At 49.8% G+C, this 12,868-nt stretch overlaps 1 protein-coding gene across 15 annotated transcripts in view; it reads left to right on the top strand.

Annotated features, from left to right (window-relative positions):
• PTPRE (protein tyrosine phosphatase receptor type E) overlaps window positions 1-12,868 on the top strand; it is a 148,558-nt gene that overhangs the window by 58,484 nt on the left and 77,206 nt on the right. For 8 of the 15 annotated variants that reach the window (XM_082721521.1, XM_082721541.1, XM_082721518.1 and 5 more), the window contains exon 2: window positions 204-226. The exons of the other annotated variants lie outside the window; for them this stretch is intronic. The gene's annotated coding sequence lies outside the window, so the exon portion shown is untranslated. The remainder of the gene's footprint in view (window positions 1-203; window positions 227-12,868) is intronic. 15 annotated transcript variants of the gene reach the window in all.

Genomic DNA, 12,868 nt, shown 5'->3' on the forward strand with positions numbered 1-12,868 from the left:
CAAAAAGTTATCACATACAAAGACCTCAAGAAGATCCCAACATGGAGTGAAACTGAGAACATTCAACTAGTGCTATAGCGAAACTGAGAACATTCAACTAGTGCTAGAGCGAACGGGGCTGGACTGAGCGGCCGGCTGGCTCCCGGTACCCAGAAAACTAACCCTTCCTTTTTTCCTCCCCTCCCCCGCCTTTTCTTTTGCAGACGATAGCCTTCGCTTTCCCTTGGTGAGTACAGAACCTTTTCAAATTTATTTTTTAACTGATGTGTTGTTAACTAACAACAACAACAAATAAGTGTGTGGGATTTAATTGTTAGAGAAACATTATTTCTAGAGAGAGAAGACCCGTATGGTCCATGTATTGTGGTAGGATTGTATGCCTGAACTTGCTTGAACCGGACTGTATCACGCCAGATTGGCTGCATCGTTTTGTGCGTGCGTGCCGCGTGTTTAAAATCTGGCTCAGTGGTTCAGGCTCCCGAACGGGGCCGGTACGAGCGCAGTTCCCGCGCACTCTCCCTGCACGGACGTGTCCGTCCCTCGAAAGGGTCTTGCTTTCCTCGCTGCACCCATGGGACGCCTGCCGGGAAACAGAGGCGCGTAATCGCGTCGATGGTAATTGCCTCTTAAATTGATCTGCTGTGGGAAAAACCTGCTGAAAGGGAGCTTTTCTGGATTGCACTTTGGGTTAAAACAGAAACAAAAACAACCGTGTCATCGTCACATACTTTTATGCCTTTTGAGATCGGGCACGATTCCACGGCCTTGACGTCCCAGCTCTCAGAAAAACAAACACCACCGCCTCTTTGTGTCTTACTCCATCAGCTTCCTGGTATGACGTTCCCCAAAGAGGTCGCGGGAGGAAAATCGCAGAGCTTTGGAAGGGGTTCCAGCATGTGGGCGAGCGGCGCCTGGGTGCGTGGTGTGTGTTCCCCCCGTGAGTGCACCAGCTCGTACGCAGCCAGGAAGTTGGGTTTCCTACATGCATCCCCTTGTTTGGCATGCTTTGACTCTCTCCTGAATTATTTTAAGGTCAGCGGGTTGCTGTCTGGCTTTGGCTGGCCCCCTCAGTTGCTGTCGCGACGCTGTTCCCTGTGGGCATGAATGCTTGTAGTCTCCCTGGTGTGAGCAGATGCATTTGGGGTGTATGGACTGTTGCGCCCTATCTCCAAGGAATGCACACACAGTCAGCGATTTATCAACAGAGAGAGAACGGGAAAGGCTCCGTGGGTCACCTACGGAGCTGATTGTGCTGTCCCCATGCTCTATCACGTCATTGTTGGATGTGGGCGGTCTTGGATGGCGTGATCTCCTTGGGCGTATGTCCACAGTGGGCTCCAAGAGGAGGAATGTTACTGGGATAATATTACCGGATGAGACTTAAGCACAAGAAGTCTGCGATCCCTTATTGCCTCGGAATCCCAAGCGAGAGGTGTTGCCCCATCCTTACTGGTTTGGAGAGGTATCACGCACGCTGCTTTTCAAGAGCAGTGGTTCCCTTTCCTGCTGGGATGAAACACTGGAAGGTCTTGCCCCACAGTCGCCTCTTCTTCCCAGATAGAAGATCTCGATTATGACCTGTTAAAAGCATCTGCCTCTTGCCTTCCTTGGCTCTCCGCTCAGCACTGGCCCCCACACCCAGTCTTGCCCTTCCTGTCCTCTTGGTATGTGGGCCCGTAGCCTGGCCTGTCGCTCAACCGAAGGCCATCCTTCGCCTCCGTTTCAATAGGACGGTAAAGATTGCTTTGGGAAGCTGTGAGTTCTTAGGTAGAAAGTGCTTCTATTTCAGGAATTTTCTCTTCCATGTGAGCAAAGGCTGTCGCAAGCATGATTCCCCTTGTGGTGGCTACCTTATTTGATGCTTTTGTTTGGAACCTGCTGCTGGGAGGAAGGGGTAGACCACAACGGTGATCTCAGGGCCCGTGGCAATTTCATTGCTAAACATTTGAGCTTTGTTCCAAGAGCTTCAAGATTTCAACTAATAGAAAGGAATTTATTTCTAATTTGTGGGGTTAGAAATCAGCTTTTGAGTCCATTGGAATGAAATAAATAGCTCCCTTTGGGCAGGGCAGGGGAGAACCTGAACCTGGCCACTGTCCCAAGCTGCCGTCCGCAGGTGGTGGGCTTACCGTGGGGCAGGAGCCCAGGAGATGCCTGCTGGCTGAACACGGGGACGTGGGGAAGCCCCGCTGCCCTCAGCCGGCAGTCCCTTCTTAGGTTCACTGTGATGTGTCAGTGAGCTCGCGCCGAGTCAGCGGTTAATAAGACCATTGTAACTAACACTGTCACATAATTAAGGCAGTTGTTTTCGTTTAAAGAAGTCGTTCAACTGTATAGCAATGTATGTGCCGTTACTGTAATGGGGATCCAAAGGTGTTCTCTTCTCTAGCAACAATCTCTGATTCTTCATTGTAAAAAAAGGCACCCCGGGGGCACCTGGGTGGTAGTTGGGTGTCTGACTCTTGGCTCAGGTCATGATCTCATGAGACATGAGACCGAGCCCTATGTTGGGCTTCTCGCTCAGCATGGAGTCCGCTGGGGAGTCTCTTTTCCTGTCGCCCCCGCCCCTCCCCCCACTCGTGCGCATGTGTGCTCTCTCTCAGATAAATAAATAAGTAAAACATTAAGAAAAAAGCCATTCTATGTTAATATCTGAACTTAAAGAGAGAGTCAACTTTTTGCTCTTTCACTGGATTGAGTGGGACCTTTTTGGCATGACCAACCACCATTCTCATGGTTTTCTGTTGTTTCTCGTTTCTCCTTTTTTGCAATATGTAAATATGGACTTGGGAGGGGACACCATGATTTCTATCAACCATCAAACATGACCAAAGTTCCCTCAACTAGTGGACGCTTGCAACTCTGCGGGTCTCAGTTGCGTAGTATTTAAATAAAATGATGGGATGTCAGAATTAAGAATTCATGCAAGACACGCAATTAAGGTTTAAATATCTTTTCCAGGCTCTTTGAGGTCTTATATTGTTATACCAAAGGGTATCCACCAGTAAGTAAAATTAAATGATACTGTAACTTGACTATTTCACTTTGGCTCATGGAAATACCAAAGGAATAAAAGGCAACGAAATTAAAGTGCTGATGTTAACAGTGAATTTAATTTTAAAATTAGCTTAGAACATTCCGTCACTAGCTGTCTCCTCCTTAATGATCCGTCTTTCCTCCTTTGTCAGTTTCAACATGTGTGATTTTTCTCTTCGAAGTCATTTCTCTTCCTGGCTGTTGATTCCAGTGGCCACCATGGCACGAAAAGAGAAGCATCTAAAGGTTTTTTCAATGGTTGGCAAGGCAAAGAGCAAACCGCTCGGAATGTGCTTTCTGGCCACCTTAGCTAGGGCTGAATTTCTGCAGGTGAAATAGAGCATTCTTGTGCTGGTTTCCAAGTCCGCAGAAAGAAAACGAGAAGCTTCACGAATGATGTGCAAAGCACGGAAGACTTGAAAACATTCTCAAATATTTGATCCCTCTTTCTTGCTTTTGCCCTGTTCTTGGGTTTTAATTAGCATCGGTGGATCCTCTGGGTTTCCCATTGGAGCAAAATGTGTTTCTCCCGACAGCGAAGGAGTTCTTCTCCCGACAGCGAAGGAGTTCTTCTCCTGTAACTGACTTTGGAAGGCGATCGTAAGTTGGAAGAACACCTCTGGACCTGCTGGTGACAAACGGATTAATCCCTCCTTTATTTCCACTTCCATTTTCCCCCCAGGAAAGTTTCCACATTCTTCCAAGAAGGACCTCCTCCAAGAGTCTACTAGGTAACCGTTTGTCATATAGCAAAGCCATGGATATTAAGCGGTCACAGTTTCCACTTAAAGGAAATAGGAACACAGCTTTTCTATATAAGCTCCCGGCTCGCCCCGGACCTGCAGACCCAGCTCAGAGCTGGAATTCTTCGAGAAATCCTTTTCCAGCTACAGGAAAGCATGGGTTCTCTCGGGCCACGATGGCTTCCCGGGGTCGTCCCAGCAGGAGAAGAGGTAAGGGAAGCTCGAAGGGGAAACTTCTCACTTTGTATTTAGGTCGTGGTTGTTTGCAATATAATTTCTAAGGCATTTAAAAATTCAGTTCAAGGAAGCAGTCATTAAATGAGCATTTGGCAAGCGCCTCAGTGAACTCTGTCCAGCCCTGTGCAGGAAATCTGGGATTTAGGCTTCAGGAAACTGTTTAGTGCATGGCAGCCTGGCCAGGCGGTGGCCAGGGACGGTGGACAGAAGCCGCCTCGGGGCCGGAGGGTTGTCTGACTGCCAGGAATCCAAGGTGAGGTCCACCTTTTAGGAAAAACAGTCATTGTTGACTGGATGACACATCACGATCCCACCCATCGAAAGTTGGACATTTCCTATTTTTATAATCAAACCCACCCTCTTCACTTTCCTTATCAGCTGGATTTGTGAAGCGGCATTTCAGTTAAAAGGGATGCGGTGAGAATCTGGCAATACCTGGTCTGCAGGACTGTGAACTGGTCTAGGAGCTGTGGTTCAGGTTCATGGTGGGGACCGACCTTCTGTGTGTGGTTTCTGTTGCAGGAACAGACAGTGTCCGTGCCCTGTGCCTGACCAGTGACATCGTTCAGACAGGGTTGGGGGAGAGGGAGGAAGATGAGAAATGTAGAAATCCCTTTAGGTGTATGACTTACAGAGAGATTTCTCAGACGCCCAGGGCACTGGAGTCAGGAATGAGGGCTGCTACCACCCACTGGAAGAAACATAGACCCAGCCCCATTTGATGCGGGAACCATCCTCCACCCCACCGCCTACAGTCCTGTTGACAGGGGGATGTCCCCATGTGAATCAGGACAGTGAGCCACAGGAGGAGAAATCCTCCTGTTCAAAGATTGCCCATTCATGGGGCACCTGGGTGGCTCAGTGTGTTAAGCCTTTGCCTTTGGCTCAGGTCCTGATCCCAGGGTCCTGGGATCAAACCCCACGTCGGGCTCTCTGCTCAGTGGGGAGACTCCTTCCCTCTCTCTCTCTGCCTGCCTCTCTGCCTGCTTGTGATCTCTGTCTGTCAAATAAATAAAGAAAAATCTTAAAAAAAAAAAAAAGATTGCCCATTTGACGTGACCTTTTTTTTAAGATTTTATTTATTTATTCGAGAGAGAAAGATAGCTAGAGAGAGCACAAGTAGGGAGGAGGGGGAGAAGCAGACTCCCTGCTGAGCAGGGAGCCCGGCATGGGGCTCAATCCTAGGACCCTGGGATCATGATCTGAGCTGAAGGCAGAAGCTTAACTGACTGAGCCACTCAGGGTCCTCCGAGGTGACTTTTTTGAACAGCTTAGTATGATAGAGTTTGGCATAAAATATTTAAAATGTTGGAAGATAGACGATCTCTATGGAGTTGCTGAACAAAACTGTCTCTGAGTAGCTTTTCTTCTTGTTTAGAATGGAAATGAGCATAAGCGACAAGCCAAACAAATTGGATTTGAGTTATTTTAGGGAGGGGGCGGACTGGATTCTAACCACTTGGAAAAAATATGTTGATGGTGTTTAACTGATTTCAAATAACCCTAGTAAGATTGGTGTGCTATCTGAAATGGCACAGATTTTGTGTTCGAGTGCTGTCTATAAAAATGTGCTTAAAACCTCCATGGTACCACGTTGCTGCTGAGAAAGGGATTTTCTCAAAAATGTCATGTTGGTGGAAATTATTATTCACAAAAACAGGACCTGATCTATTTCCTGTTTTGCCAGATAACTTAAATGCCTTATGCTGAAAACATAAATTGCGTTTATAATCCCGCACACATGCGTGTAGAGCACTTGACAGTTTACAAGTCGTGCTCAAGGTCACTGTTTCGCTCAGACCTCCGAGATTCCCGGGGGCAGCTGGGTGTTCGTCCTCAACTCCACCTTGAAGCTGAGAAGACAGAGACCCCGGCGGGCTGGGAGAAGGGAGGTGGGAAGACGGTGGCGCGGGGCTCATCAGCCTCCAGGGGAGCCTCAGCTGTGCACAGGTCCCCCTCAAAGCTAAAAGCCAGGCCCCTCTCACTAGCACCACCCACAACGAGGAAGCCGACCTGCCGAAAAGAAAACGTTTTCCATTATGAATACTATCATTTTGCGGTTATGCAAGTATTAGAGAACAGTTATAAATAAGGACGTAGCCCGTGGATTCTGCAAACAGGTTGCTGGTAGATAATTATATTTTGGAACAACTTTATGATCAGTTGAGTTGATCTTGGCCAGAGTTCCAAATGTTTCCGCACGTTATCTGCTGACCAAATCGAGTTTTCTAATCTCTCTTCACACACTTGCCAGGCTTCCTTTCGGCACAGCGCGGGGTTGGTCCATTCCCTCTGCCAGCATTTACCGGGTGTCCCCTGTGGGCTCATAATTGTGCAAAGTCTTGAAAAATGAAGTGGTAAGTCCTAGTTCTGACTCCAGGAAATATCGCCTGAAGGACCTGTGCTTGAGTCCTTTCAGTAGCAAGTGTAATTGTGTATTTTGCACGGGAGGCTAGGAAAAGATTAGATGCACACAGAGTATAGTTCCAGAAAGCTGAATGACTTTGATGCGTCCCTTTGTGCCCTGAGTCATACCTTCTTTGTCTCAAAAATAAAGGGCTGGGTGAGAATTTTTTAAAGGTCCCTTGTAGACATAAAGTTGATGTTCTTGGGGGATGTCTGTCTGGATTCTGAGTTAATACGGAAATCGCCCTAACGTCGCCACTGCTGTGAATCAGCCAAGCCTGCGCCAGATACATCCATTGCCTTTCCTGCTGGGAGGAAGTCTGCACCTCATGGTGTAAATGTTTTATAATCTTCACCAGAAAAGAAAGCAGCAAAGGATCGTTCCACTCCTCCTGCCGCCAGAGGAACAAGGAACCTAGAAAGGAGGGTTTTATGAATGGGGAAAACATTTTTGAAAAGCAGTCTTCTTTCTGTGGTGTTGCTGACAGGCAGGAAGTAAAAACTGGGCATTCCTGGGCTTCGATTTTAAAACCTCTGCAGAAGCAGTAGGTGGTAACATAAAGGCACCTTCTCCCCACTGTTCTGAGATGCATTCTGGCAAGTGGTTCTGGGGCTGTTGATGCTCTGCTCCACCTGGAGAAGGGACTCACCGGGAGGGTGGATTGCTGGATCTTGTAGGAAACCATGGAAACCCCCGATGCCAGGTTGCTTCCTTCTCCTGCGAGTCATCCGCAGAAGGCAGGCTGGAAAGTGCCGGTCGCAGAGACGGAGTCAGGGTGCTGCATGTAGCAGTGTGCGCGAGATCCCACTCAGAGCCATCACTGTTTCCAAGTCCTGTTTCTGGCTTCCTTCCAACCTGAAGTCAACACCGACATTCTGTTGTGCTGTTTCCTGTTGTGGGTGGATTTATTTAATTTTTAATGAGTGATTCACAGCCCATGGCTGTGTGTTTTCCTCCTGCTGAGAATGAAGACCTATTTCTTTTAAAAATCACTTTTGCTGTAATCTAGGTAAGGTGGTGCTCAGCATGTCTGAGACAAGGGGACACGGCGCTGTGCCGCAGGGAAGGCGTTTCGCCTCTCCCCGGGGCTCTGATGGAATAAAGTGATGAGGTCATCCCATGCCGGAGGGGGGTCTCGGTTAGAGGACGTCAGACCTCACGAAACATCCCCAAACCCTCCTTTCTATAAAAATGTTTTTAAACGCTGTGCAGCTGTTTTGAACATTTTTTTTTTTTCATGTTGCTACAAATCCATTCCACTTGGAGAGCCACGTGGTCGGTCTCCCTCCCCGAGAGCCCAGGAACATAATCAGTTTCCACTCAGTCAAGCTTCCTCTCTGTCCGCCTGTTTACTCCAAGTGGCTCTGTCCACCCAGCTGGGCTCACGTACCCTTTTGCTCCATAACCTTAATGGAAAATAGCGCCGGGGGTCGTCTTGGCGGCCAGGGCTGTGGAGCCCCTCCCTCAGGGTCGCTCCTGGCTCAGCAGCTCAGCCCTGTGCCTGCAGGTGGATGGCGCGTGCGGCCGTCTGGAAGAGCGTGTGCCCCACACCCAGCCCCCAGGGCCCCAGCATGGGTTTCGTGTGCGAAGTCAGAAGTCCAAATACCGCTCTGATATTCAAGGGCCTCACCGGAAACCTTAATACTGCATCCGAACTACAAATACCACTTCAAGAATCCAAGTACCAGCCAGTTATCCAAGGACGTCTTCTAGAAATCCGGGCATCATGTCAGAAAGCTACGTATTCAACCAGAATCCCAAATGCCTGGTCGGAAGCCCGAGGAGCTTGTCTGGACATCTGTCATATCCTGGGACACGGAGAGTCTTCATTTGTCACTAGAATGTGTTGACCCCTTTCTGAAATTCATTTGAAAGGTAAAAAGAAAAAAAGTAACTTTTATTTCGACTGGTCTATCGTGCATTTTATGGAAATTTCTCGGTTGTGTAAGTCAGTGTCCCTGGGAAACCTGAACCACTTTGGAACTGGCCCCAGTCACAGCGTGTCGCAGGCCCGGCGGGGGTCTCAGCGGACGCTGGAGGAAACTGTTCCTTGACGTTTCTGATCCCGATTCCGGGAAAGACAGAGAACTGGTGTCAGTGGGGGCTCAGCAATCCCAGTGGGAATTTTCTAAACCCACGGGAAAGGGTTCTCTTGGAGGATATGATTAAAAGAGAATTAAATCCTCATCTTGGGAAACGAAAAGTCAAGTTAAGAGAACTGCGTGATGAAGCCCCCAGTTCGCCCGTGGAAAACGCATAGTTCCTCGAACTCCTGTTTTCTACTCTCTGTAATTTGCAGACGAGGTCTGATGTCACTAGCGCCTGGTTGGATCCTTTGCAAAGGGAGAGAGAGCAGTGGATTTGGCTGCGTGCTGGCCGGTGACCTGTGGGTGGGGCCCAGCAGCTCGGGGACCGCGGTGTCCTAACGTGGCTCCCCAGGCGTTGCCCAGAACCCAGCAAACCCCTGACTCCACGGATGCTGGTGAAGGAGAGGATGAGCGAGGTCGGGCAGAGGACGTGGGGGGCAGCAGGCAGTCAGCGGAAAAGAAAATGCCAGCTTTGCACCCTGCACAGGGCCTGGGGGGCACTTAGCGTGCACGCGGCCAGCCGCATAAGGTGCTCGATTGCTTGTTCAAAAAGCAGGACAAAAAGCTTTTTCCTTTCTTCCGTGGTCTCTCTCTGGACTTGTCACGCTGTTGTTTCTTTCTTTCTTCTTCTTTTTTTTTAATCTTCTATTTAATGTCATGCTCAGTGGGGCACAGACATACTTTAGGCCGTATAGACCCTCCCTGAAGCCTGAGACTGTGCCCCTGCCCCTGCCCCTTGGTGAGTACTTCGGGGCTAGGAAGCAGACAGTCAGGAGCCTGTCCTGGAGGGGTGGCAGAGGCTGGGCCAGGTGTGACAAAGGCTCCAAGCCCTTGGCTGGGCCACCATTGTCCCATCAGACTGCACTAAGTAGAAGCTCAGAGAGAAAGTTAGTGCAAAGTAGGTGTGAAACCCCATGCTCCGCGCCCGTGGATTTCGTAATAAGGGGCTTCTGTTCCCAACTCGCGCTTCAATTCTCTGATCCATCCTTCGATTCTGGGAAGGTGTGTCCTGCCCACCTGGGGCCAACCTCTCTGACTCCCAGTCCCACTTCACAGCTTCCTGCCACCCTCTTAACGTTGTCATCCAGCACCTCCTACTCCTCGGAAGGAGGCACTGATGCACTCAGGCCCCTGCTGGAAAGTAGGCATGGAAGGGAGCGCGTAATAAGCATTAATAATACTTATGCCACTTTCTGGAGCAGGTGGCCCCCACCCCCAGCATAGAGCACAGAGCAGGGGTTGCCATGACATGGCTGTGGCAGCGGGGGACGGCGTTCAAACACCAGCTTGTCCTTAGTGGACTGCCTGACAGCAAAACAGTCAAGTGCCTTTTCTGGCCTCCATGGGAAGGGCTTCAGTGGGTGCCCAAACCCCTGAGTTCTCGGGGCCGGTGGATTGGAACAGCGGCACCCAGTTACCCGGCCAGGGCCCTGTGGACGGTCTGGATCCTGCAGGTGGGTTTGGAGCTGGGCAGCCCAAGGGTTTCTGGGGTTCCATAAATAACGTCGTGCAGTAGATTGTCACAAACACCTACGTGAAAGCCTGGTTCTCCTGGGATGCTGTAGGGTTTGGCCGGTCCTTCTGGATGTTGTAATAGGATGACTAAAGGAGGCATTGCTTGGGGCTATCTCGAGGCTGCTGATTGTTGGAAAGAACTGTCCTGTCAGGAGCCTCGTCCTTCCTACGAGCCCCATGGGGCATTTCTCCCCATGTTTGTGTTTGTGCTACACACACACTCACACTGGAAGAAAAAAAAAAAAACCCAGACCACCTTGAACTAAATGGCCTTGACCTCTATTTCTCAAATGTGTGTTAGCATGAAGTCGGGGGCTTTCTTGGAGAGTTCGGCGAGCGGTCTTCTCCCCCTGCACCTGCCTTAGCTGACAGCCCTGGCATTAAAAAGGTCTCGTTTCTCTGGGCAGATTCATGTCATGCACTTCTTGTTGCCAGGAATCAGTGCAACCGGCTTCTCATTTCAAGATGATGTAAATTCTTGTGTGTTATTCCCGGTGCAGACGTGGAACCATGAATGATGTCTAATTATTTCGAAGGGAGAGAGCCTGTCCAAGAAGGACATGACATTCCAGAAGCTTCCGTTGCTCAGCAACGTGTCATTTTACCTTCATGTCCCCAAAGGCAGGTAAACGGACCAAAGCCCATTTGATATTGGTAGTATATAAAGGGAAACTTGCCCTGTTCGAATCAGGGCTTCTGCCGCAGAAAGGCACCGAGGCAGAGCGGATCTGGACAGGCCAGCGGGCTGAGGGCTGCACACGGTGCGCACCACGTGAGGGCAGAGGGCTCGGTGGCGACCCTTCCTCCTGCACCACGCTGACTGAGGAGTAAAGCATAGCAGATTGCTCAGGATTCTCACTGTGCGAGCTCCCGCTTAACAATCTCCTTCATGGGGTTCCTGGGTGGCTCAGTGGGTTAAACATCTGCTCAGGTTATGATCCTGGGGTCCTGAGATCGAGCCCCACGTTGGGCTTCTGGCTCAGCAGGGAGCCTGCTTCTCCTCTGCCTGCTGCTCCCTTGCTTGTGCTCTCTATCTCAAAATAAATAAGTATAATCTTAAAAAAAAAAAAAAAAAGGAATTTCCTTTCGAAGCTTTCCTCCTGAGGCCACCCCTGTTTTTTTAGGTGTGGCCCCACAGTGTGGAACCCCGGCCCGTGCATTCCCGTCCGTCCAGTCCCCCCGCCCCCTGCCCCCGGGATCCCAGCTTCCACTCCACGCCTCATTGCGCGTGAGCGGCTCAGCTCACCAAGTCTCTGCTTCCCTTGGGAAGGAGGATGCGGAGAGCCGCTGGGACAGCTCGGCCCACAGCCCCCCCCCCCCCCCGGCTCTGACCTCACACAGACCATCCGCGGCGTCCTGGCTGGGGAGGGGCAGGGGTTACTGTAAAAGGAACGACCCTCTTTCTTCACGGAGTGGGTGTTGCGAGAAGCGCGTCTATTCATTGTTGTAGCCTAGGCTTAAGGCCCCATGACATTCTTTCCTATGTGGGGAGAGTTTTCTTTCTGTTCCTAAAACAACAAACCTTCTCAGCTTCAAGCCTGGCCAATCTTAATAGAGTCATGGCAAAAAAAAAAAAAAAAGAGAGAGAGAGAGAAAGAAAGAAAATAAGAGAAAAGGTAAAGCAAAGCAAAAACCAACCAAACAAATCAAGGGCATTGGTGGGGAGGGGGGATGTCATGGGGAGAAGATACCTAAACGCCCAAATAACCTGACTCAAATTCGGGTTAACCTTGTGATTTGGGGCCAAATTTAGATTTGACATTTTCCTTGAAGTTTGGCTTTAGTTAATTACCGGCTTTTCCAAACAGCAGCCTCTGAAGTCCAATCCAAATTTTTTCTCCCTTTTGATTAATATCCAAGCCAACTCTTGAGACCATTTGTTGTAAAAGCTGAGGACGGCCAACTGCTGGCCCAGTGTCGCAGAGGGTAAAGCCCTGAAATCCACAGGCTCCAAAGGGAGGTGTCCACCTGCCACCTTCAGGGCCATGCCTCCCATCCCTACTCTGCTGTGGGGCTGTCAAGGGATCAATCCCTTCTCCCAGCCTGAGCTCCAGGTGAGAGCCTCAGGGCACCAGCACCCCGAGTTCAGGGGGAGTTCAGCATGTGAATAGAACCTCCCTTGTTTTGTGGAAACCAGACCTCACAGTTAGAAACCTTGGGAATTCACTGCCACACAGGGTTATATGTTTGTGTGCATATACGTGTGTGTGCTAGTTACAAGGAAACCCCATGTGGGAGCTGCACGCATCGCCCAACTCAACCCTTGCTTCAAAAATGAACATGGCAGAGGTCCAGTAAACGTGACCTCCCAACCAGGAAACATTTATTTTTGGTGATTCCGAGTTATATTACTTTTGATTTCTTAGAAGCTCTTCTGGGGTCATTGGAAACAGTAAGGAATTCCTCCAGCAGTGAATCAAAGGGACTACATCCAGGTAGCGTGAGAGGTTTCTGCTGCTTCTATTTCATCTCGCCGCCCCGGTCGAGGCTGGGTGGTGTGCAGGACACTGCTGGCTGTCCCCATTCATCCCACCGCGAGATGAAGCGAGGCGCTCCGCTAAGTTTTACGTAGCCAGGTGTTTGTTTTCCAGAAAAACCTGTGCCGTGTGAAACAAATGATTTGATTTAAGTGTGTGGTATGACTGCGGTGGGAAGCAGTTGAGCGCACAGCCGCGATGCTGCAGCATCTCCATGGCAACGGGTGGAAATAATGGCCCCCTTCGGGAATAGGAGAGATCTCAATCGTGTTGCAGGCGCGTTGCACTGACTGTCTGCAGGAGAGATGGTTTGCAATGATTGTCGCAGAAATTCCTTATCAACAGAAAAATGAATGAGAAGCGGCG

Source organism: Mustela nivalis (genome assembly GCF_964662115.1).
Source record: "Mustela nivalis genome assembly, chromosome: 2".
Lineage (NCBI taxonomy): Eukaryota > Metazoa > Chordata > Mammalia > Carnivora > Mustelidae > Mustela > Mustela nivalis.